This window comes from Tamandua tetradactyla, chromosome 24 (genome assembly GCF_023851605.1).
Source record: "Tamandua tetradactyla isolate mTamTet1 chromosome 24, mTamTet1.pri, whole genome shotgun sequence".
Lineage (NCBI taxonomy): Eukaryota > Metazoa > Chordata > Mammalia > Pilosa > Myrmecophagidae > Tamandua > Tamandua tetradactyla.
Window position 1 is genome coordinate 8,244,733 of NC_135350.1, and position 24,671 is coordinate 8,269,403.

General features: G+C 35.6%; 1 pseudogene across 1 annotated transcript in view; it reads right to left on the bottom strand.

Annotated features, from left to right (window-relative positions):
* LOC143668010 (multiple C2 and transmembrane domain-containing protein 1-like) overlaps window positions 1-23,162 on the bottom strand; it is a 63,101-nt pseudogene extending 39,939 nt beyond the window's left edge. The window contains exons 1-4 of the transcript XR_013168240.1: window positions 22,855-23,162; window positions 22,095-22,154; window positions 17,868-17,979; window positions 10,483-10,521 (exon numbers count right to left, since the gene is read on the bottom strand). The product of XR_013168240.1 is annotated as a multiple C2 and transmembrane domain-containing protein 1-like (transcript). The remainder of the gene's footprint in view (window positions 1-10,482; window positions 10,522-17,867; window positions 17,980-22,094; window positions 22,155-22,854) is intronic.
* Between the last annotated feature and the right edge of the window lie 1,509 nt (window positions 23,163-24,671).

Sequence of the window (24,671 nt, forward strand, 5' to 3'; positions counted from 1 at the left end):
GCACATAAAACGTCCAAGCATGAAAATCATATTAGAAAATAATGGATTAAACATTATTTTAGGGTGTTCATCAATTTGAATAATTTAAGTTCACAACTAGAATTCCACCAGAGATTGCCTAGGCAATCTATCTGTGCTTTTTACATAAAATCTATTTCTTAACAGAACCAATGATATTTTCCCTGTAAGTTACTTGCAGAGGGTTAGGTTAGGTTGCATGGCTAATGTCAGAAGTCACAGGGCAAAAGTCTTGAGTTTAAAGGGCATTGCTTTACCATCCCTTACAGAATTATTATTCAATTTCATTTACACCTATGGTTCTCAGCTGTCATATTTCACACGTCACCACCTCGGTTTCTAAAAAAAAAAAAAATCCTTATATTTGGACATTGGGGCACAAAGCTTCAAATAAATGGCTGCTGTCTTTTTTGATGCTATACTATTTTCTAATTCAAAGAACACCATTCCAGCATTTAGAAAAGATAACATTTGCCTTTTTTATTGTCAATTCTCTTCAATTTGATTTTCAGCTATTTTAATTATGCAACATGTGGAATAAAATCTTAAAAACATTTTTAAAACTCATTGCTGGAAATCTCCTTAAACAAATAATTTCCCTGAGTCAATAATACAAATTACATAACAAATAGAATTATATCTTAATGCAAAATGTGTTAAAGCAGCTTTAATGGCTGTGAAAATCTTGGCTTTAGACTCAAGAAGGTTATTGGTAATAAGACAACCATTTAGCAATTGGTGGTGTTATTAATTCATTTACAGGTTTAGGTGGTCTAAGGTAACTAATATTGAAACTGCACCAATCACATACTTTGCAGTCCTCCTCAGATGAGCAGAGTATAGCAACTTAGTTTTATGATGAGTACGCAAAGTGCAAAAAAAGACTTGAGAATTGGGGGAGGGAGAGGGGTGGGTTTTAGAAATCAAGATTGAGGATTTAGGCTTCCCTGTCAAAATTTAAGAAACAAATATATTAGTCACATTTCAATCTCCTGATGTCTCTAGTCTGTGTTTTTCATGCCATGTTTAATTACTTCTGCCATTATTCAACAAATGAAATTTATATTTCATTTTACAGCCCTCAGTTCCATGTAAATTTAGGCCTTTATTTGAAATGAAACAATTTAATTTTCCTGTGGACAGATGCCATTTATTGCTCTGCTCTGTGTGGGTATAAAATTCACCACAGACCGGCCAAAGCCTTCCTTTCACTAGAGTTTCTAATGATAATCATGAGAACAACAATATAAAACACCTGGCATTGCCATAATGGTTTCTAAACAAAAGTGGTAATTTTTTTATGGGGACTAAGAAAAATAGAATAAACCATTCATGAGTTTCAGAGAAGTCTTGCCTTAAATCACAACTGTAAGATATTTACTTACACTTCAGTCTCAATCAACATACTGACAAGTGAGGGAAAGTGCCATTTTAAATGGACTAAAATTATAAAATAATTGCAAAAGGAAAAAGAATTCAAGCCAGAAATAACAAATTGATAAGGGAAGATTATTATGAATAATGAATGAATCAACTAGTTCTGCAGAGATTTCTAATTTAATTGGTAGCATTATTCAGATTCATTTTTTGCCTCCAAAAATCAACACACGAATGATATTATTTCTCAAGGATTAAAAATCTAATCATGGCTCAGTGGGCCACAGTGGCTTAGTGGCAGAGTTCTCGCCTGCCATACCAGAGACCTGGGTTCAATACCTGGTGCCTGCCCATGCAAAAATCTTATCATGAATCTAAAATATAACCAGGATTTAAATAGAAATCTAGAAAAATACTTTTTCTCAGAGAACTAAAGTAACAGTTGTTGTTTTGTTCCGACAAATGAACATGACGCTGACTCGAGCCTTCCATTTAAATTACGTCATGGAACCCTTTAAGGACTTTGTCTGTGAATGAACCAGGATTAGCCCCTAAACTTCTATTAAAACCAATATTTTCTGATCAGCTTTAATGTGTACAGGTCTTTAAAGATAAAGATAATATATTTTATTATAATCCAGCAATTCTTCAGCGCACAAGGCTTTCGCAATGGACTTGAAGTTGTAATACATGAGACGCAAATGTGAGACCCAAGCCAGCAAGCATTCCTGACTATGCAACCATGCTTTTACAGAAGCACAACTTTCTTTTGTTAAATCTGGGGGAAGGGGGGGGCTCTAAGTAGTAAAAAAGGTAAATAAATAATAAATAATTTATAGAGACGTGCCTGGTCAGAGTGCAATCGTCGTTTGTCACAACTGTGGCTCTTGAGACTTTATCAAGTTTGACTAAGTCTGTTGAGAGCTTTATAAGTGAAGATAGGGATCTGAAGTAACTAGAAATGTAGGCTGAAATGCTATTTTCCTGTGTTTGGTGTTTTTTTTGGTTCCTCAAGTAATCACCCATATAACTTATACTCATTAAGCACAAATATGATTTCTTCTGCAGTTCCAACTGTCCTTTTAAACATTGCTGAAGAGATGGTCTCAGCTTCTTTGTCACATTTTTCTAGCAATTTTACCTGAAATTTTTTATGTTTGTGTTTGTAAACATACACACATGTATATACAAGTATACATCTATATCTATCTATCTATATATATACAGGCAAATATGTGTATTTACTTCTGTCAACCAGAAATTTGGGAGCAGATTCCACACAAAATTATTAATTGTTTTCATTGTAGACATTTAGGACAAATCTAACAACAAATCTCCTTCACCCCCCTGCACTCAATTTAACAACAAAAATATTTTTAAAAAATTGAGTCCATGTCATCCGTAAACCAGTACCTGGCTCCATTATCCTGGAGCCAAGTTCTCTGAGTTTCTTTCCTTTGGTCAGAAAAGGAAGGGACGTGGGAAGAATCGTTGGCTCAGGCCAAGGCCAACCAGCAACCGTGAGATGAAATGGCCTAGACCAGGCATGCAGGTATCACATTTGGACCCATTACATTTGGGTCCTTTTGCTTTCTGTCACCTCATCCAGATTTGTCCCCTGAACGTCCTGTATTATTTTGAAAATTCAACAAGAGTGGTCAAATGAATATAATGCGATTGTTACAGCAAACCTCTGTAATTACGAATTACAATACATGCAAATGCATGATACTTTATACCTAAGGGGAAATGCTTCAAAACAGCAAGAAAAAAATCATCTCCATATAACATGCATTGTGCTTCCATGCATTTTGTGAAGGTAATCAAATATTTATTGGTATTATGTGTTAATATCAGTATTTCAAGTAAACTTACCATAAATTTCAGGAGTTTGGTTAACTGGGGTCAAAATGCACTTCTTTATAATAGATATGCTCACTGTTATTCACTTTTTGCTCATTGTTGTATTTTTTGGAATAGCTAAGTCGAATTATGCAGTTGATTCTTTATAGTATTTCTAAGTAACAGATTTGGGGGTAAAATAGTAGTAAAATGAGAATTTTTATATAAAGAATTTGTTTTTCTTCAAAACGTGTCTCCTGTCTCAATTTACGCATAATAATTCTAAAGAAGACAACAAGGAAAAAACACATTTGTCCCTCAAGTTTAAGATAGTCCAAGATCAATAAAGTTTTCATTTTTGTAAGTTTTAAAAATTACCTATTTTTATAATCAGGATATGAGGTCTTGGTAAAAAGAATCTGATAATTGTTAAATAGTGACTTTTTTTCATTATGTCTCACTGTGTGAGTTATTTAAAAATGTGTTAATCTGTTTCTCTACTATTACTTAAATTAAAGCACTTAGAGGTTTTCACTGATGCATTTTTTTATTAATAAAAAAATTAACTAACACAACATTTAGAAATCATTCCATTGTACATATGCAATCAGTAATTCTTAATATCATCACATAATGATGTATGATCATACAAAAGATGTATGATCATCATTTCTTAGTACATTTGCATCGATTTAGAAAAAGAACTAGCAAAACAACAGAAAAAGAAATAGAATAATATAGAGAAAAAAATAAAAAAAATAAAAAATATATAAAAAAACACAGACAAACAAACAAAAAAACTATAGCTCAGATGCAGCTTCATTCAGTGTTTTAACATAATTACATTACAATTAGATAGTATTGTGCTGTCCATTTCTGAGTTTTTGTATCTAGTCCTGTTGCACAGTCTGTAACCCTTCAGCTCCAATTACCCATTGTCTTACCCTGTTTCTAACTCCTGATGGTCTCTGTTACCAACGACATATTCCAAGTTTATTCTCTAATATTGGTTCACATCAGTGGGACCATACAGTATTTGTCCTTTAGTTTTTGGCTAGTCTCACTCAGCATAATGTTCTCTAGGTCCATCCATGTTATTACATGCTTCATAAGTTTATTCTGTCTTAAAGCTGCATAACATTCCATCGTATGTATATACCACAGTTTGTTTAGCCACTCGTCTGTTGATGGACATTTTGGCTGTTTCCATCTCTTTGCAATTGTAAATAATGCTGCTATAAACATTGGTGTGCAAATGTCCGTTTGTGTCTTTGCCCTTAAGTCCTTTGAGTAGATACCTAGCAATGGTATTGCTGGGTGGTATGGCAATTCTATATTCAGCTTTTTGAGGAACCGCCAAACTGCCTTCCACAGTGGTTGCACCATTTGACATTCCCACCAACAGTGGATAAGTGTGCCTCTTTCTCCGCATCCTCTCCAGCACTTGTCATTCTTTGTTTTGTTGATAATGGCCATTCTGGTGGGTGTGAGATGATATCTCATTGTGGTTTTGATTTGCATTTCTCTAATGGCCAGGGATATTGAGCATCTCTTCATGTGCCTTTTGGCCATTTGTATTTCCTCTTCTGAGAGGTGTCTGTTCAAGTCTTTTTCCCATTTTGTAATTGGGTTGGCTGTCTTTTTGTTGTTGAGTTGAACAATCTGTTTATAAATTCTGGATACTAGACCTTTATCTGATATGTCGTTTCCAAATGTTGTCTCCCATTGTGTAGGCTGTCTTTCTACTTTCTTGATGAAGTTCTTTGATGCACAAAAGTGTTTAATTTTGAGGAGCTCCCATTTATTTATTTCTTTCTTCAGTACTCTTGCTTTAGGTTTAAGGTCCATAAAACCTCCTCCAATTGTAAGTTTCATAAGATATCTCCCTACATTTTCCTCTAACTGTTTTATGGTCTTAGACCTAATGTTTAGGTCTTTGATCCATTTTGAGTTAACTTTTGTATAGGGTGTGAGATATGGGTCCTCTTTCATTCTTTTGCATATGGATATCCAGTTCTCTAGGCACCATTTATTGAAGAGACTGTTCTGTCCCAAATGAGTTGGTTTGACTGCCTTATCAAAGATCAAATGTCCATAGATGAGAGGGTCTATATCTGAGCACTGTATTCGATTCCATTGGTCGATATATCTATCTTTATGCCAATACCATGCTGTTTTGACCACTGTGGCTTCATAATATGCCTTAAAGTCCGGCAGCGTGAGTCACTGATGCATTTTTAATGTGTCATCCAAGGTGTCAGGTTTAACTGTGCCCTGCAGATTTACAGAGTTGAAAGTGTTTTCTAGTTTAAATTAACAATATCCTTGCCAAAATCCTTATTAAAAAGTATTTCATTCAACCAATGAATAAAGTGTTTTACAGTTCATTAAAATTATGTTGTGATTATAATAAAATCTTTATAAAAAAGATATATTACTAAAAATATGACATCAAGTAAAAGAAGATATGATAATGAGACACCATCATGTTTGACTTTATTATATTATTCAAAGGATGAACTTTCCTTTAAATATTCTAAATTATTATCATTGAAGACATGAATTGCAATGTGTATCTCTTTATATTATCACCACAGTCATTTCTCACATAATCGAAAACAGCTGTTGAAAGCACATATCTCACCCATTGATAAACTCTGTAAACACACACACACACAATGGAGTGCAAAACCATTAATGTTTACTTCTGAGAGAGCCAATTGTTTCATGATTTCTTCCATTTTTTATTTTGACCCCATAAAATTATTCATAAAATGCATATACCTCTTCTCATTCGAGCTCATGAAACTTTCTTGGTGAATATTTTAACTTTAGAATAAATTATCAATGATCAACTTCTTCTAAAGATTCAAGAGCAATAACTCAAAGCACTACTATTTCTCTGCCAAAAAGCATTTTGTCATGTAAGTGTAACTCTTCAACCAGGATAATTATCTAATTGCTGAAGTTGAGGGATATATGGGTTCCTTCCTAAGATAACATTCTTCTATAAGAACTGAATGTGGGGCAGAATTTAAAATGTGAACAATTGGAAGTGTGATTATGGAACACCAGAATGAATATTTTAAAGAATGTTACAGGCGGGCCGTGGTGGCTCAGCAGGTAAGAATGCTTGCCTGCCAAGCCAGAGGACCTGGGTTCAATTCCCGGTGCCTGCCCATGTTCAAAAAAAAAAAAGAATGTTACCATTCCCACAAGAGGAGATATCATGGAATTCATAATCTTTTATTGGTTTACATGTCATTCAAATATAACACATATTTTATAGCATTCTTGCTTTTCAGAGGCAAGTTTAGGTGTATCTTTTTCTTACTCGCCATTCAGTGGATAAAACATTTACTTCAAACAATATATAAATCAGTCCAAACAGAAATTATGATTTCCCTGTCCACAAACTGGCATTTCAACTTTTGATTTCAATAATAAATACAATCCCACATTATGTGAGTGCCTCAAATAAGATTTCAATTGAAAGAACCTATTTTTCATAGAAAAGTGGTAACAAAATTAAGGAAAGAAATCTCAGCACAGAGATTCAAGACAAAAATGAGGAGTGGGGATTTAATAATGGGAAATGTTATGGGCTGATTCCGACCTTGTTGAGAGTAGAGACATGCATACTAGACAAATAACGTAAATGTAGCTTTTAGCCCTGGGTGGTTATAGCCCTTCTGAGAGAAACTGAGTCAACGAAGAAAAAATCCATACTGGAGATGAATCTCTAACACTATCATCTAGCTATATTTAAGTATTTGCTACAGAGGTAAAGGCTCTTGAATTAGATATTGCATTCATCATTGGCTTCATTGCCTATTCTTTGCCATAAAAATGTAAGAGATCTCTTTTCCGTAAATCAAGAGCCCAAGAAGAAAATTATCTGTATTTATGTGAATAAATAAATACTTTGACTTTTGAGTGTGGTTAAATCTAATATAAAATACCTGTACTTAAAATGTAAGGCATATAAATTACACCCTTTCTCCAAAAATAAAAGAGAAAAATTCTTACACATAAAGGAATTTTTGGGGATAGACTAAAATAATTTTTAAAATTTCCATTTCCATAAAACTGACAGAACTACATAGTATATTCTTATTCATATCACCCTCTTTCCTTTAATCTCTGGAGGAAATGTTTGGAGAAGGAAGTTCAACTGAACAGTAGGTTTCAAATTGAAATTTCAGACTTTCCCTTAATTTGAATTTAACAGATTTGAATTTAGCAATATACAATCATCAGCCAATTCCAATCTTTGAAAGCATATTTCCAAGTTCATGCCATGGCATAATCTCATTTCCATGGGACATAAACTTTCTCAGTAGGCATCTTGAGAACGGTGCAGTGGCCACTTCATTCTTTCTTAAATGGAAATTTCACCTTATTTCCCATTCCTACCCAAATCCATATAATCTCTCTTTTAGTTCCCAAACTTGAATTTGGATGCATAAAATAATAGCATAAGTCCCCAAATAAACACAGCTACTGTCTGCTGGATCCATTTGGGAGACTGGATGTAGGATGGCAGTAAGCATACTTAATTGTGGAGAAGATGTAGCCACTCTTTTTCATGATTCTGTCTCAAGGATCAGGCTGATTGTGTGCTCCATTCTTCCCACAAAAATTAAGCAAAAGATCTCGTATATGGTACTGGCTTAAAACATATTTGTTGAATTCTGAAACAGTAAATGGCACCACTTTCTTGAAAAATGGTATGGCCTCCTTTGGACCCTCTCCAGCCTATAACAACCACCTCTTTACTTTCAGAGGATTAAACACTAATATTTCTCTTGCAAGCATTCTTTATACCCCATTTCTGATCATGTAAATTAACTTTAATAGACCTAAATGTTGCAAAATTAACATTTTGTATCTCTGGCCATGAGATCTGGGCCACTTCTAAAATCACCCAATTCTGCGTTCACTTATTTATCTAGAGCATTTATGAATAAATATAGCCAATAGAAGCCTTTAACTCGACTATTTATATAGTACTGATAGAGATGAGTTTCAGTTTGTATACTAAATTAGAAAGACATTACCTCATTTTAGGCCTTGGTGGTTTCTTACTAGCTTCCAAAATCAACTATAAAATTTATAGTCAGCTATTGTCTAGAATTATTTTTTTCTTAGTCTGTCAGATGATGCACAATTTTCATGTTCTCTAAGAAGGATGCTTTCTTTCAAAGTGACACTGAGAGGAAATGAAGATGACCAGGCTTTGCCAGCCCAGCCTCTTTCCTATTAAGGCCTCCCCATTCTTCACCTACTGGGCTGAGACTGAGGTCCTAATAGAGACCTCTAATTTTTGCTGCTCTTTTAACACTTGTAAGGACAAATATGGAAAATGCTTTATGATACAGTGAAAATTAGAATGCATTAGCAGGTGTTCAATATGTTCCTGTAGAAAAAAAAACAAACGAGTGAACTGATTCTACTTCACTCATCATTCAATATTCCCATTAAATTTTATAAAATTGAAAATCCTTTTAGGCCAAGAAACCAAAAGCTCTATTACAGCACACACTAAAAATAATCTGCCAAGTGCCACCCAAATGAGAACAGAGCTAGATGCAGAGAACTCTGTATCTTGAGTGGCAAGGTAGAAAAAATGTACTAGCTTGAATGTACAAATGGATTATTAATAACAAATTAAAACTTCAAGAATCTTAGGTATAAAAATAGTGGAGAATAGATGCTTATTATTAATTTTTAATTTTTTGCAGATAACTGAAAGGTCTAGATTTCTAAGTTATCATTAGAATTGAACTTATTTATAAATTAAATGGATTTTAAAAGAATATTTTCATTCTTCCTCTTTTACTACAACAAAATGGATCATTCCCATTAATTACTAATGAATACTATGTGTTATTCTGCTCTACATTACAGCTTAACTACATGTGGAAGAGAGGATATTGCTTGCTATTAATGAAATGCTATGTTCTTACACAAGTATCTCATAGTATAGGTTAATTTAGATACAAGGTGAAGAAATACAAATTACATGAATTTGAAATGATATATACTGTTAAAACAACACTAATTATTAAGTAAAATTACGAAGAAACAATAGAAATACAAAAATGAACAGTGCAAATGATTCTTTAAAACTTCTTGAAACTTTATTTTGATCAGTAGAAACATCATGCACACTAAGTCAGAAATATTCTACAACTTTCCTTAATAAATGTTTTTCATTTCATTAAGTGATCAAGGTGATGTTAAAAATAAGCTTGACTTTTCTGTGATTACATTAACTTTTGGTCATTAAATCTTTAAGATTTGGGGAGAAATTATATAGTAGGAAATGTATAAAACGGATTAAGACATTACCATAAATATAAAAAGCATTTTCTTATTATGTATTTTCTTAACTCACAGTAATAAAAATGACAATATTAAAGAAAAACTCAAGTAATAGCATGATTTGGTTAGAATGGAAGATAAAAGATTGTTATGTACCAGGGTCTAAAAAAATTATTAGTCACCATTAAAAAAGAACACTGACTGTTTAACTACAAATTTGAGCAAATAAGATTTTTACAAGCACAATCTTTTTTGATATGCTTCATGGACAATTTATCTAAGAGTCCAATTTCATCTTGATATTTATCTGTGTCCAAGAATGATACTACCACTGAACAAATTAACAGCTCAGTTTATATCACATACAATGTGCAGCTTTTAAGAGTCAGGGTTTAGTAAGTTATAGGAACCATAAACTCCTCTCACTCCAAGATCCATTTAGAATGAAATGAGGCAGTGATGGAAAACTGCTCCTATTATATGCTCCAAGTTGTAGCAATATAGAGATTTTGAATTTAGAAAACCTCATGCTCACTTTTCAGTGAATAAAAACACTAAAGTGCATGATCTTCCTTTGTCTTGTGTATTGCTGCCCTAACTTCATCATTTCATTCCTAAACCAGAGCAGAGATATTTTCTAGACCCTGTTGTACATTTAAGAGAGACCAGATGCAGAGAATGATGTTGATAAGTGATCAGAGATTGATGAAAAAATGATTTTGGGTGCAATTGATCAGTGTGATTTCTACTTACTTAAAAAGCATCACATGGTTTTCTTAAAGTTTACAGAAAAAAATAAGATTTGAATAGCAATGAAGATCTGTGGTATAGTTTGAAGAGGTATGAAGAGGGTTTTGAGAAAGCAGCTGACAGTTCTTCTCAATAAGAAAAACTGAAAGATTACATGGTAAGCATTACCTTACTTGATCTTTTCCAACTCTTCCTCATTAGCATTGTCTGTAAATGAAATAAAGCATTTTAATTATCTTTTCACTCAAGTACAGAATTGGGCAGCCCATTGTTTTCTAGAGGAAACTTAACATTTATCAGCTTTTAAAGGAAAGAGTTTCCAGACATAACTACATAAGACAAAGGCTGTGGACACGCACACACACACACACACACACACTCACACACACACACAAACACACAACTAGAAGAAACACCTTTAACATTCAAGCAGTTTTTCTGGTGAGAGTTCATTTGGTTCATTCTTTTAAACACACAAAAAAATGGGATGATATATTTGGAATAGAATGGAAATTCTGAAATATTTTATTGATGGGAAAAAGCACATTGTGTCTCATGATTGGCAATTGCTCCCCCTGGTGGTGAAGGCGGCGGGTGTAACATGACATTATCATACGTAATAAATTTTCTCTTCCAACACATACAAAAACTGTGGCTCTGATGACATCTCCACATTGTCTCTGTTTCCAGTTAGTTTTTTATGATAACAGGACTATACATGCTTTTATTTGAGAAAAATTATGCATATCATTATGGCTATTGGTGCATTTTCCCTGCTAAAATGTGCTAAATGTGTAACTATCCTTTAAATTAATGATTGGGTCATAGTAAGAGGTATGTATGACCAAAAGGTTAAATTAAGGTTATGGAAATTTGTGATATGTGCTCAAGATTATTGGTCTCTTGCATAAATCATAAAACCCCAAAGATTTTCATTTCCTCAATTCAGTTTTAAGTTTCTCAATAAATGCTGAGGTATTAACTCTTTGATTAACCTGGATACCCTGTCTTAACTTTCTTATTAACTTTAAGACATATGGAGAAGAGAGAATATTTGGAGCAAATAATATATATAAATGCTTGCCATGTTTGTACATCAAGGAACTATGCTGGGGCTTCAAGGAACTACATCTTCTTCAGCAAATTCCCTGTAAATCAGGGCTAATTTGGACTACGCATGGGCCACAAAAACACACACAAAAAAGATTTTACTTCATACAGAAGTCAACCTTTTGCCTAAACCAAGAGAATGAACTCTAGAGATTCTAGGATAGGAAATAAAAAGTCATAAAATTGTCAAAGTTAATGATTAGCTTCCTCTTTCCGGTAAATAGTGGTTTTCATCAAGTACATTTTCTCTAAATACACTATGTTAAACATTGACCAAAATATGGATGAATAATAGATATCCTAAGTTTACAATAATTATCTAATTTTTTTTTCAAATGGAGCCAGGTAATTTCAGAGTGTTGTTTTCAAATATCATTGCAGTAAATATTTTATGTGTTTTCTGAGAATTAATGTCCAATTCATTTTGAAGGAACAAAACCATCACTGGGTTATGGAATGGACCCTAGTAGGGTCGTTGCGATGACTGAGTCATTGGTATCATCATCATCATCACCACTCCATCACTTCCTCTATCATCACCAAAAGGCCATCGGAAACCAAATATTTTTGTGGTATGTCATAGCCACAAAAACTCTTCACTAGGACTCAAGTAATAAATGTTCAACTTTCTCTGAAAGCAGAGCATCGATGCACAAAGAGCTGTAATTCCTAGAGACAATGCTTTGAGCCAAATCAAGTGAGAGCAATTAAGATAAATAAGTTTTTTTTCTAAAGAAAAAATCTCTTAACTTGGGGCCATTAACCACCATCATCTAGCATCTAAGAATTTCATAAAATTCCATTCTATGAGATATTACACCATAATAAAGTGGGTTCTAGAATGTTAGGAAATGTGGAGCCTCATGGCATCACTACTCAACATAACGTGGATTTAGGAATGCTGCTGGTCAAACCACATCCCCTTACTTAGAACCACTGCATGCAATTAATTAACCTTCTCTATGTAAAGCAACCTGTAGGGTTAGTGTTTGTTTTGTTTTGTCTCTCAAAATCAATTTTATACACAGGCTGCATAGTACTATTTTTTAAATTGGGAAACATACAAACAGAACGTCAGTGATTTCCCTAAGTATAAATATGAAATATTTGGCATCTATGATGACCAATTAATTATTTTTCTGATTTAGTATTTAGAGGTTTATTATGAGATCCTGTGATTCTCTTGATCTAACGGCTCTAGATTTTACAACAAAAATTTCTGATTCTTTCCACCAAACCATTTATCTAAGTGGATATTCCCAAGCCCCATTTTCTTTTTAGGTAGTTGGGTTAAGGTAGATTCAATAAAGATAAAAACAGTAGAAAAGCAAAAAGAAACATAATTTAACATATTAGTACTTTTACCTTTGCTATCTGATAGACACGTTAAAGAAGAAAGATTATTTGGGGAATGTTAAAGATAGGAGATGAAGCAAATTCTAGAAAAATAAGATTTGTTTTTTTATGCTCTATGACCTTAACTTCAGCTGAGGAACATATGAATTCATTTTTGAAAGTGTCGTCATCAAATATTAGTATAGTATCATTAAATGCTCATACTAATGATCAGCTGCTCAAACTTCCTTGAATCCAATAAATGGAATGAGTTCCATAAAAACATAGCCTGTGATAGATGAGCTGCAGAAGCGATAACATATATTTTTAACTCCACATCTCCTTCATTTTTTACTTTATCTTTTATTGTAGTGATGTTTTCTTTAGGCAATTACTTAACTACTATAGATGTAAAACAAATCACAGAATGGCTAGAGATTACAGTACATACATCTTATAAAATATATATACATTCAATTTTTTGGTAGGTCAATATTTTTTCAAATCCTGACTGTGGATAATTCTGAAAAAATATGAAAAATAAACTAGCATGAGAAATGTGATTTTAACACTCATACAAGCCAACCAGGCTCAATTCATATGTTTCTTAGAATTCTCTATTTTTAGCTCTAGCCAAGCAATTTGTAGGTATAGGTTATTCAAGAGGGTGTGTAACACAAATTAGCTCACTTTTATTTCACAAATTCTCCAATGAAGAATGCTATGGATTGAACTCTGCTAGGAAAAGAGCCAGAAAGAACTCAAACACACTATCAGATCAAAATACCAGATACAGATAAAGGACGCACATGTATGCACTGCTCAATTTTGCAGGACATGCAATCAAAACAGAAATGACAGTTGTGCCATGCAGCTCATCAGCATGCCCCCATGAAGGCTTCTTTATACACACAATGTTGGAAACTTAAAAAAATATATAGATATATTTGTCCAAATCTAGGACTTTTTTAAAAAGGGCTCAATCAGGAACTCAATGGAGAAGATTTTAATATAGGCACTATGAACTACATTTTCTCTTACTCATACTCCACTACTTAAATTGTTGTAATTAGACCTTGCGTGTTTTTGAGGCTTCTTCAACAGATTCAATAAGCAGATAGATTTTCAACGTAGTCAAAATCAGAGTTACTGATTTTTAGAACTGGCAGTCCTCACAAAGAGAAATCATCCCAACTGCATTATTCATTGTCAGCATTAGCAGTGAATAAAAAAGCACAAGGAAACTGATTTAGAATGTGTGGCACTTTGTGATGCTAAGAACTTTGTATTTCAAGCATTCATCTCTAAATACATTTTTCAAGGCTTTTTCTTAATATTATTGTTTTATTTTCTAGTTGATTGTTAGGGATGTATTTGTTAAAAGCTCTTCAAATTCATCTCTTCTACGCTCCAATTTAACACACAGAAACTATTTAGCAAAGTTTTGTAAACAAAAAACATAAGAATCAACACATGGTTTTTCAAACTAAAAGTCTTAAATCCCCAAAGCTTAAATTATTTATGAGGTAATGAAAAGAGACAGAACTCTTGATACTTTTGCCATGTGAAGATCAATGTAAAATTATCCTCCATTCCTCCCCTATGCAACATTCTAACTATTAAATGGAATTGTGAAGCATTTAATAACTGATTTCTAGTTTGTTATATTTAGAGTGTGAATTTCGCTAAGATTTGCCCTTAATATTTTTTGATAGGTTAATTCTTGAAAGTTTAGCCTATCATTTTCATTGCACCAGTATGTTAAAAGTATTTCAGGTGTATGAATATTCAATTTGTTCATACTTTCACTCTCTGATTGTTTCCAACCAAGAAATTCAAATGTAGCCAAGAGAAATATATTTAGATAATATGAGACATGTTAACAAAATGATAAAAATTCAGTGATGTGCTTACAATTCAGTGTTATCATAGGAACCTTGAGTAGAGGAATAAAACCTGATTTCAAGCAGATTATTATTATTATACTAATTTTAAAAACTTAGTAAAGAATATTTTTGTGACAACCTCAAGAATATAAAGACAAGTAAGAAGAAATACTTGAAATAACTTCCCTATTCACATGAAATATCCCTTCAAATTCTCATAGCGACCTGTCTACAACCCATTGAACACCACCAGGCACAGAAAACTGGACTAGGTTTTGAGAGGAACATTACAAGAAAGGTAATCAGAAGCAATGAATTAGATAGAGATTTTTTTTGGCATGGGCAGGCACCAGGAATTGAACCCGGGTCTCTGGCATGGCAGATGAGAACTTTGCCTGCTGAGTCACCGTGGCCCACCCAGATATAGATATTTTAAGGAGTTATATGATATTAGATGGAGGTGAGGTGAAGAGGAAGCATATTTTAGGTAGGACAAGTGACAGTGAAAAAGTTTGAATTTGAGAGAACTGTGGAGGAACTTGTATGATTGGGACAGAGGCTACAATGAAGAAAAGGAAAAAGAAAGAAAGGTATTAAATGAATAAATAAAACTAGATTTTTGATGAGTAACTGATGGAAACTCAACTCTTTCCTTCCAAATTCATGTTTGAAAACTCACTGAGGATCAGCTTCCAGACACTTTAATATTTCTTAACGATTTTTCTCGAATTAAAAAGTCTGCTTAAAAATAAGTTAAGGGAGTCAGAGAGATTGAAGAATTCCACAAGGATTGTCAAAGAAAAAGTAATCTTCGGAACTATTTTGCCAGTGCTGGCATGTAGTTTTATGTAATTCAGAACATCTCAGTACGGTATCTTGGTACCAACTTGATCTTTCAAACAGTTTGATTAGAGAGTATTTAATGAATACTTCTTCAATGTAAAAAAATCAGCAGATTATCCACCATCAAATCATCAAATAACTACAAGAGCTGCTACATCATTCCAACCCACAGTAATGTTGCAAGTTTAGATTGTTTGAGGAAAGGAGGAAACACAAGACCTCAGGCAATTAGGTATTTTCACTTAGGAAGTGCTACCCTTCATTAAATAACAAAAAAGCCCAATGCAAGAATATTCCATCACCAAGTTTTGTTGATTTTACCTCCATCTCTACTTCTGACAGCCCCAATCCAAGCCTCCATTACCACTCACCTGGATTTCTGCAATATACTTGGTCTGCAAGCATTCATGTTTATCTCTGCACTCTTGTTTTCTACAGTATAGCTAGAGATATTTGCTAAAGGCAAATAGGATTGTGCTACTTTCCATTTCTATAATTTTCAGTGGCTCTCTAGGAAAGGCTGCAAACCCTGACATAACCAATGGGTCCTACCTTGCCTGGGCATTTACATTCTGCTCCAGGGTCATCATGCACCACAACTGCCCTCTTGCTCTTTGCTTCTACCTTCTCTGAATGCTGGTACTTTTTCAATTCTTGAAATATGGCATGACTTCTCTAGCCACAGGCTTTGTATGTGCTGTTTCTTCTTCTAGACATACATCCCCCCTTCCTGGTTTTTGCCTTATTAAAAGACTCTACCTCTGATTTTACTTCCTCATAGATGCCCTTCCTATACCTTCTGGCCCTCTGGCTAGAATCAATTCTCCTATTTTTTATACTTACAGCAACATATACTTCTCTTTTATGGAACTTAAAACAGTTGTCATTTTACACTTATTTCAGTGATTGTTTAATCTCCAAATCCTTCTTCACTGAATTTAAGTTCTATTTTATTCTAAGTGTCTAACATAGGACCTGGCTTATAGTAGGTGCTTCAATACCAGGGTTATTTTCAATAGAGTAATAAATGAATATTTATAATTTATTCCTAAATATGCATTTGCCAGCAGGATATATACTTCTTTGGTTTGAGCTAGGGTGAAATATACTGTCTTCTGAAGTGGTGAATTCTAAAATGATGGTCCTCCATTTCTAAATATTCTCTGTAAAAAATTTTCCTCACCGACCTTTCCATCTGCCCACATGGCTATGCATTTGCACATATACACATGTAATTTCACAGTGCTATAGTCTTGCAGTAGGTATTACTTGGTAACATTTGTTGGAAAAGAGAAACTCCTTCCTTACTGAGTGAAGCAGAGATACTTACATCATATGTAGAAAATATTACTTATGAATACATGTTACTTGTTTAATTTTTTAACAGGATAGAGGGAACTATTTATCAAAAAGGGTGAATATTCAATGAGTATAAAACATTCAAAATTTTAAAGTGAAGTTCACTATTTTTATCTACTGTCTAGGAAAAAATGTCAATGATATATTTTTAACATATATCCTATACCAACTTCAATCACACATTATTTTGAGGCAGCAATACACATGTTGCTGAAATGCAGTATTTGGACTTACCTAAAAAAATTATGTCTATTCCTGAAACATCTTATAGTCAGAACTAGTTAGAGTAGCCCCCAGGTCCATGAAAGCACACTGAGTCTAATAAAGAATCTCAGGTAAACTGTGGTAGAATGTGCACTGGCAAGCATACTGATGCGGGTCAAACCTGATATTTTTTAATGCCACTTCAACTGCACTGGAGTAATTGGCTCCTCTGTATCCCTTGTCAGTTCTCACAGCAGCATGGTGTACAAGGAAGTGCAGACAGCCAGTGCCAAGAAATGGGTAATACCAACATGGAAGCCCATCAAGAAGATGAAAAGTGCTCGCTTATCATTCAGCAAACAAATACCAGAAAGCAGAAACTCTGTTCATAATTTCACCTCATTTGCTTTGTCATGATACACCTGACAATACAATCAAAATGGTAGGGTCTGGATACCCCAACACGGAATTCTAGACATTCAATTCACTAGTAAATGTATTCCCCAAATAAATATTAATACTTGCCTAGAATATAACATGTCTGAAATTATAAACAAAATTATAATAAAATGAGTAAATCTGTCCCTTATTTACAACCAGAGGTTCTGATCTGGAGCATGAAACAGGAAATTTGAGTTAAAAAAAATACAATAAGCAGAGTCTAGCAATACCCAGGATATTCACAGAAACAAAGAGCAAGGCCAGCTTTTCATTTGCATCTTCTCTTTATTATTAGCCTCGGGTCCAAAGAAGGCGCACAGCCTTTAGATAACCAAAAGCAAGAAGGAGTTCCTACTCGCCTTTGAGGCAATTTACCACATCCCTGGGTTCTCCTTCTTTGGGTGTAAGAACCACTGAAAGTAAAATAATTCCGAGATCATGGTCGGGATAACGGGGATCTTTCAGAGGAAGGGTCACATCTGTGGGCCTGGAACACAAAACATTTCAATTTTGAAGAATCATTAAATGAATAAGACAGAACCATGGTTTATGCACAATAACATTATTTTTAAGAGGAAAAGATATGTCTTCCTTTATTTTCCTGGTGCAACTTTTGATGTCATCAAAATATTATCCATGAAAGAAAGTACTATTCATGTATTATGGCATCCAATAAAATGTGGGCCAACTGGGTATAACTGAATTCACTAGATGACTTTCTTCCCTTCAAAGGATTCTGGAAAGTTGATGAAAAGTCTGAGAAGGGAATATCACTGGGTCTTGATCTTCTACTTGGGTCTTACTCTTCTGAACACATAAGGACACCCAATGGAAATCAAGGTCAGGTGCAATGTGGGTACTTACCACACAAACTAACAACAGTAATCGTGTACACACAAACACACACGTGTAAGAAATAGCAAATGAAGAGATAAACTACACTGAAATCAAAAGCATATTTTGGCAGATTGCAATTTTTTTTGCAACTGCTCAGTGTAAGATGATAATTTAGACCAAATGGAAAACTTTAATAAGATGTCCAATGAGAAATCCTGAGAATATATAAAACTGCATGCTTATTAAAAGGCACATACCTTTACGTGCAACAAATCAGAGCAAATAATTTTGAAAGTATATTTGATGAATGTAAAACTTTAGCAATCCATATGATTATACATTTCAAAATTGAAAATAAAGAAAAAAAGAAAAGATTCGGAAAACTACGAATCACTGGATGAAAGGTTTTTTCAAGGGGAGGGGTGGTGGTGGTGGTTATGGGGGTTGCAATGAACCGGGAATTGAACCCAGGTCCCCACATGATAAATGAGCATTCTACCACTGAACCACCCATGCACCATTAAATGAAAGTATTTTTTATAATGCCTAAGAAACTCTAGCAGTATTGAGAAAGCTATAAGTCCTTTCCTTATAATATATAAATCTATAGAGAGCAGTACCAGCTATTTTCATCAATTTGAGTCCAGCAACTAAATAAGGGTTATTTATTGACTGCTGACTTCTTTTTAGTTTTTTTTGGTAACTTTTTTTATTGAATAGTGTAACATAGATATAAAGCCAAGAAATAAAAAAGCAATTGTTTGCAAAGCCGTCTTCTGCAAGTGGTTATTGGACAGATTCCAGAATCTGTCACGGGCTACTATATGATCCTCTCATAGTTTTACTTCTAGCTGCTCCAGAATATAGGAGTCCAGAGGGCTTAAATACTTTTTTATCATCACAGTCCACTGCTTTTCCTTCTTTTTTTGTGACTTTTAGTTTTATAGGATTATTTTTAAATGCAGGAGTGTGTATCAGAGTAAACAGGTGAGTGAGTGAGGGGAAAAATATAAAATATAATTTTCCTGATATACAATGAAGACATGCTTTGAAAACAATGTATAATTATGTAAAGGTATATCCAATATTTAAAGTAATGCTTCTATTTTTTGGCTGTTTTAATCTATGCCTACCTAAACAATCTTTGGACTATGAAACAGAAAAGGAAGTCATTATTAACAAGTTGGATAACACAAGCTTTGGAATCAGGTAAGCATCTCTGAGAAAAAGATAATGAATCACTCAATATTACCCATGATCACTTTTAAAAAATAATGCAAAATACACAGCACTAACAATGGGTAGGTAACGTCTTGCTTGCATATTTCAATTAATATGTTTAAAATAGGAGTTAATGTATATTATAAACCTTAGGCATTGTAATATGTTCAGCACCAAACAAACAAAAGAATCATGAAGTGTTGGCAAATTAGACCTGTTCCCTTGCTTGCTCAGTCATTCATGCATTCATTTCGTTCATTCCCTTGTTCACAAAATATGTGTTAACACAAATGCCACAAAGCACTAGTGTGCTTTGTTCTGGGTAAAAATCAGAGGTCAAGTCAAAAAAAGATTCTTTTCCTCATGGAGCTTACCTTTCAGTACATAATACTACTGGTTTCTAGCATTGGAGGAGACTTAGTAGAAAAAGTTGATTCAGATAAGAAGCTTTCAACTCTGGCTGCATAACAGAATCAACTGGGAAGCTAAGAAATGGATTTATATGAATTCCACCCTTGATGACTTGGTTCTGTAGATCAGGGATGGGACCTGGAAATTTGTATATTTATAAAACTCCCCAAGTAATTGCCTCATGCAACGAGGAATGAGAACCACAGGTTTCTTTCAGAGCTAAGATTTTATGGTACTAGGAAATGCTTCCAAACAATGTTTAATTTACCATGCCAAGGAACCATAAGCAACCCATCAGATTGATAATATACATAAACTATCATAGTTATGATGCTAAATTGATCCAATATGAGTTTAGCTCTAAGTAATCATTATGGTTCATTAGGAATAATTTGTTCCTTTTATTTTAACAAATGTATACTAACAATATTTCACTATAAACATTATAGTACATGTATTATAGAGCTACAAACTTGATCTGGTTCACTTTTGGTAATGATTACATGTAAAAATTAATAGGAAAAACTTCATTTTATCTTATAATGGTTACAGGATAAAGATTCAATAACATATCCAATTGTTTTATGACTCTTATCGACTACTTTCTTTAAAGAGATAACCAGTCTCCAAAAAAAGAGACAACCCAAATTGCACACATTAAATGCATCCTGCGGTAGCACAAATAAGTAGTGATTTGATGCTTATGTGATTTCGGGAAAGGAAGCAATTAGTATAATACATCAAATAACTAACGTGGCAAAATAAACAAATGCCAAATGCTTGTATATAATCTCTTTTTATTTTATTAATCATCCTATTTAAATTATTTTACCAATGATTTAACTTTTTTTGACTTTTAAACATTTGCATGTTTATTTATAATCAGAATTTACATGACTTTTTTCTTTTGACTTTTAAACCAATGATATAACTTTAATAGAGAACAAGAGAAATGTATGCCCTTAAGTGTTAACTCCACTAATTTGCATATCCTTATGCAGAGGACTACAGAGAAAAATACCTGTGACCTTTATAGAAGAAGAGCACAGCATATCACAGTGTGAGTTCATGACAATGGACTCTGTACCACTCGGTCTGCGCCGCCTCCTTTTGCTGCTGAGAGGTGGACAGCCAACCACCAGTGATGCTCTAGCCTTAGGTCAAGCTTATGCTAGGCTCGGGGTCAGAATGCAGGACTTGTGGGAAGTACAGACAAGGCTGCTCTCTTGTCCAGTCAGCGGCAAGAAACGACCATTGAAAGAACAATAAACTGCCTCCTTTGTTAGAACTTACATGACTAGAACACATAAGGCAGCTCTTCTATTTATACACTACTTTGATCTTCCAAATTTACTGACACACAAATTAGCTATCTGGCCCATGCCTCTGCTCTTATTATCCCTGCCACATGATGTAACATGTTCATCCAAATCAGACAAGGTTTCCTTCTTTTATTTTTTTCTTCCGTTGTACTAATCAGTTCTTAATTCCCATGTTGGAATGCATTTTGCAAAACAGATGGCCATATATAGGTGCAAAGAATGATTAGTGTTAGCAATAATAACATAACTTCACAATTAGTCAGGCAATAATAAATGACTGTAACTGAGCCAATACAAACAGTTCATCTCTGCTTTACAGACAATCCTTAGTAACCTAGGATTAACTGTGATAGTTAGATTATACTTTAGTCTATAAGAAAGCTGCTGCTTTTGAAGCAAAGTGCAAAGGGTTTATTTCTTATAAGGTGACCTGATTCTGAAAATAATAATCATGTTTAACATGCATAATCTTCTTTGTTCTGCACCAAAACCACAACGGCAACATGAGAGCAAAGATTTATGCCTTTTATCTTAAATTATTGGTGCTTAGCACAATGCTAGGGGACAGAACAGGTGTTCAAATTTTGTTTTCTGTAGAATCAAAGTTGTTGTCAAATGAGATAGGTGGAAAAGATGCTATCATTTCCACTGGGTAGATGAGAGAGCTGTACTTGAGACAGCTGACTAGCACACGGGCTCACAGCTAGCAAATGACAGAGCAGTAACTAGAACCCAGATCAACTGGCAGCTTCTAATATATGAGTCCAGCTGCATGACAAGGTGCAGTGATATTAAAACAGTTCAGAGTTACCTTTTTAACTTCAATTGTGTGAGATCCAGAAAGGCTGAGCCCACGAAATCATCCTGAAGCCTGAAATCAAATCAAAAAAGAGACAAGAGATTGCTAAGTTATTTCAATATAAGCTTTAAATGAAAACATCTTGATTATAAAACATTGGTTGTCTATTCCTCCCCTAAAAGTAATATATACAATTTCTTTCTTTTCATGCCTTGGAATATTAGTAGTCTCACAAACCATTCAAAGAAAATTTAACATTTTATTTTCTTCAGTTAAAATAATTGATTTACATATCATATAACACTTTAAGGATGAATGTAAAAAAATCAAAAGAAAAAATAGTAAATCTGAAAAAATGTGGGAAACACAGACTCAGTCCATGTTTTTACTATATCATAGAAGGATATTAATATTACTGAAAGGTAAAGTGAGTGGCATGAAATTAAAATACGTCTTCCATAGTCGTTATGGTGAGGATGAGATGAGAATATGATTTCAATTTCTTCATACTTTTAAGGTCGTTGAAGATAAAGTCCATGGTATTATTATAGGATAGTGACACTTTAAACATATAAATAAGTAAACATTGGGATATGACTGAACACTTGGTAAGGTCAGATTAAGGTCAAATTAAACTGAGTTTCTAATACTGCAAGTAATTATTAGGGGGAAATATTAATATGACTATCAGCAACAGTAAGATAAAAAGACAATGAAAAGAAAAGAGAATGCATTTCCTTTTTCTTTCTACACTATTTATCCCACGATGCACCTGCGCACGCCCGGACGCCTCGTGGGTCGCACCGCGCCTGCGCACACCGGCTGCCTGCTTGGCGCAACTCATTTGCCGCCTCGTGGCGCTATGTGTGGGTCACGGCCGTTGGCGTCTTTCGGGGCTTGGCGGGCGTTGGCGCTGGTTGCTGGCCCTCAGGGAGCCACGGCAGTCCAGTCAGCGGCGGGCTGGTCTGGACTGCGGTCCCGGGCGTTTGCGTGGGGCCGGGCGGCCGCGACCGAGAGCGAAGGCCGGACGGGAGCCGGAGCCAGGGCAGGAGTGGTGGGGGCGGTGCTGGGCCCGCCCGCGGCCAGATGAGCGGGCAGCCGGTCGCGGGGCCGCAGTCGGAGTGTTTCCTATGCGTGTCCCGCTCGCGCCCTGGGGCCACTGGAACCTTCGGGAGGGGGCTTCGCCGACCATGAGGAAATTCAAAATCAGGAAAGGGCTGGAAGGCCTGACCGCCGGGTCGTCCTCGGCCGTGCAGCCGCCGCCGTCGCAGCCGCCCGCGCCAGCCGGCAGCCGTGAACCAGAGATCGCCGAGATGCTGCAGGGGAACACTTGTAGCTCTGCAAGGTGAGCCGGGGCGGGCACGTGGTGGCAGAGCGCTGGGGAGGGGGGTAGCGGGCGCGAGTGGGGGTGGGGGAGCACCCGGTGGGGCGTAGCGCTGGGCAGGCGGCGGGGTGCGGGGCACGGGGAGTAGCGCGCGCTAGTGGTGAGGCTCCGGGTCTGGGAGCGGGGAGCGGGGCGCTGGGCACGGGAGTGGGGCGGTGGGTGCAGGGAGTGGGGCGCCGGGCGCGGAAGTGGGACGGTGGGCGCGGGAGTGGGGCGGCTGGGCGCAGGAGAGGGGCGGCGGAGCGGGGTTAGGGAGCTGGGAGCGGGGCTCCGGCCTGGGAAGGGGCCTGCTGGCTGGGCCGCAGGGTTTAGGGTCCTTGTTCACAGGACTCTGACGCAGGCATGGCCTGGAAGCTTTCCGTGGGAGCGTTTTTGGCTTAACCCGCCGACTTTAGTTTTCTTTGGATGTTTGATCGTGGCTTTTCTCCTAAAATGTGCAATGAGTGGCTGAAAATATGAAATTGCAGTATGTTCCGTTATGAAGTTATTGCTGTGATTTTTGCTTGTTGGGGAGATTGATGCCATGGTGTGCAAAAGCCCCCTGTAGCGGTTGGTTTTAGATGTTACTCCCTGGGGGCTTGGGCCCCATCTGTCTGGCAGGGTCTTCTGAGTTCCTCCAAGCATCTGTTAAAGAGGAGAGGGTGCTGGCCTCACCTATAGTGGACCCCTTTGCCTTCTTTTTATTTTTTGTAATATTTTTTTACTGTGAGTATAACAATTATACAGTAAGGAATATATTTTGACGTATATTGTAAGAAGTAGTTATCAAACAAGAGTTTGATATGGGTTACAGTTCCACAGTTTTGGGTTTTGTAGCTGCTCCAAGACACTAGTGATGTAACAGAAATACCAATATAGTGGTTTAGCAGTCATGCTCATTTGTTACGTTCAAAATTCTGTTATAACACCTCCTTCTCCTTTGACCGTTCTCCCAATCTTTAGGGATATTTGGACTCTGCCCATTCTAACTATTTCATGTTGCAAAGGGCTATGGGCAGTATAAGATAGGGGGATGAAACTAGTTGATGTTTTTGGAGAGGCTGGTCCCTCTGCGTTTCAGGGCTTACCTGGCCTAGGAACCATCTGGGGTTTGTAGGTTTCTAGAAGTAATCTTAGTGTGTGAAGCTTATGTAGAATCTCAGATAAAGCCGTGGGTGTTCTTTAGGGTTGACAGGGATGGTGTTGGTTGGAGTTGGCAGACCATG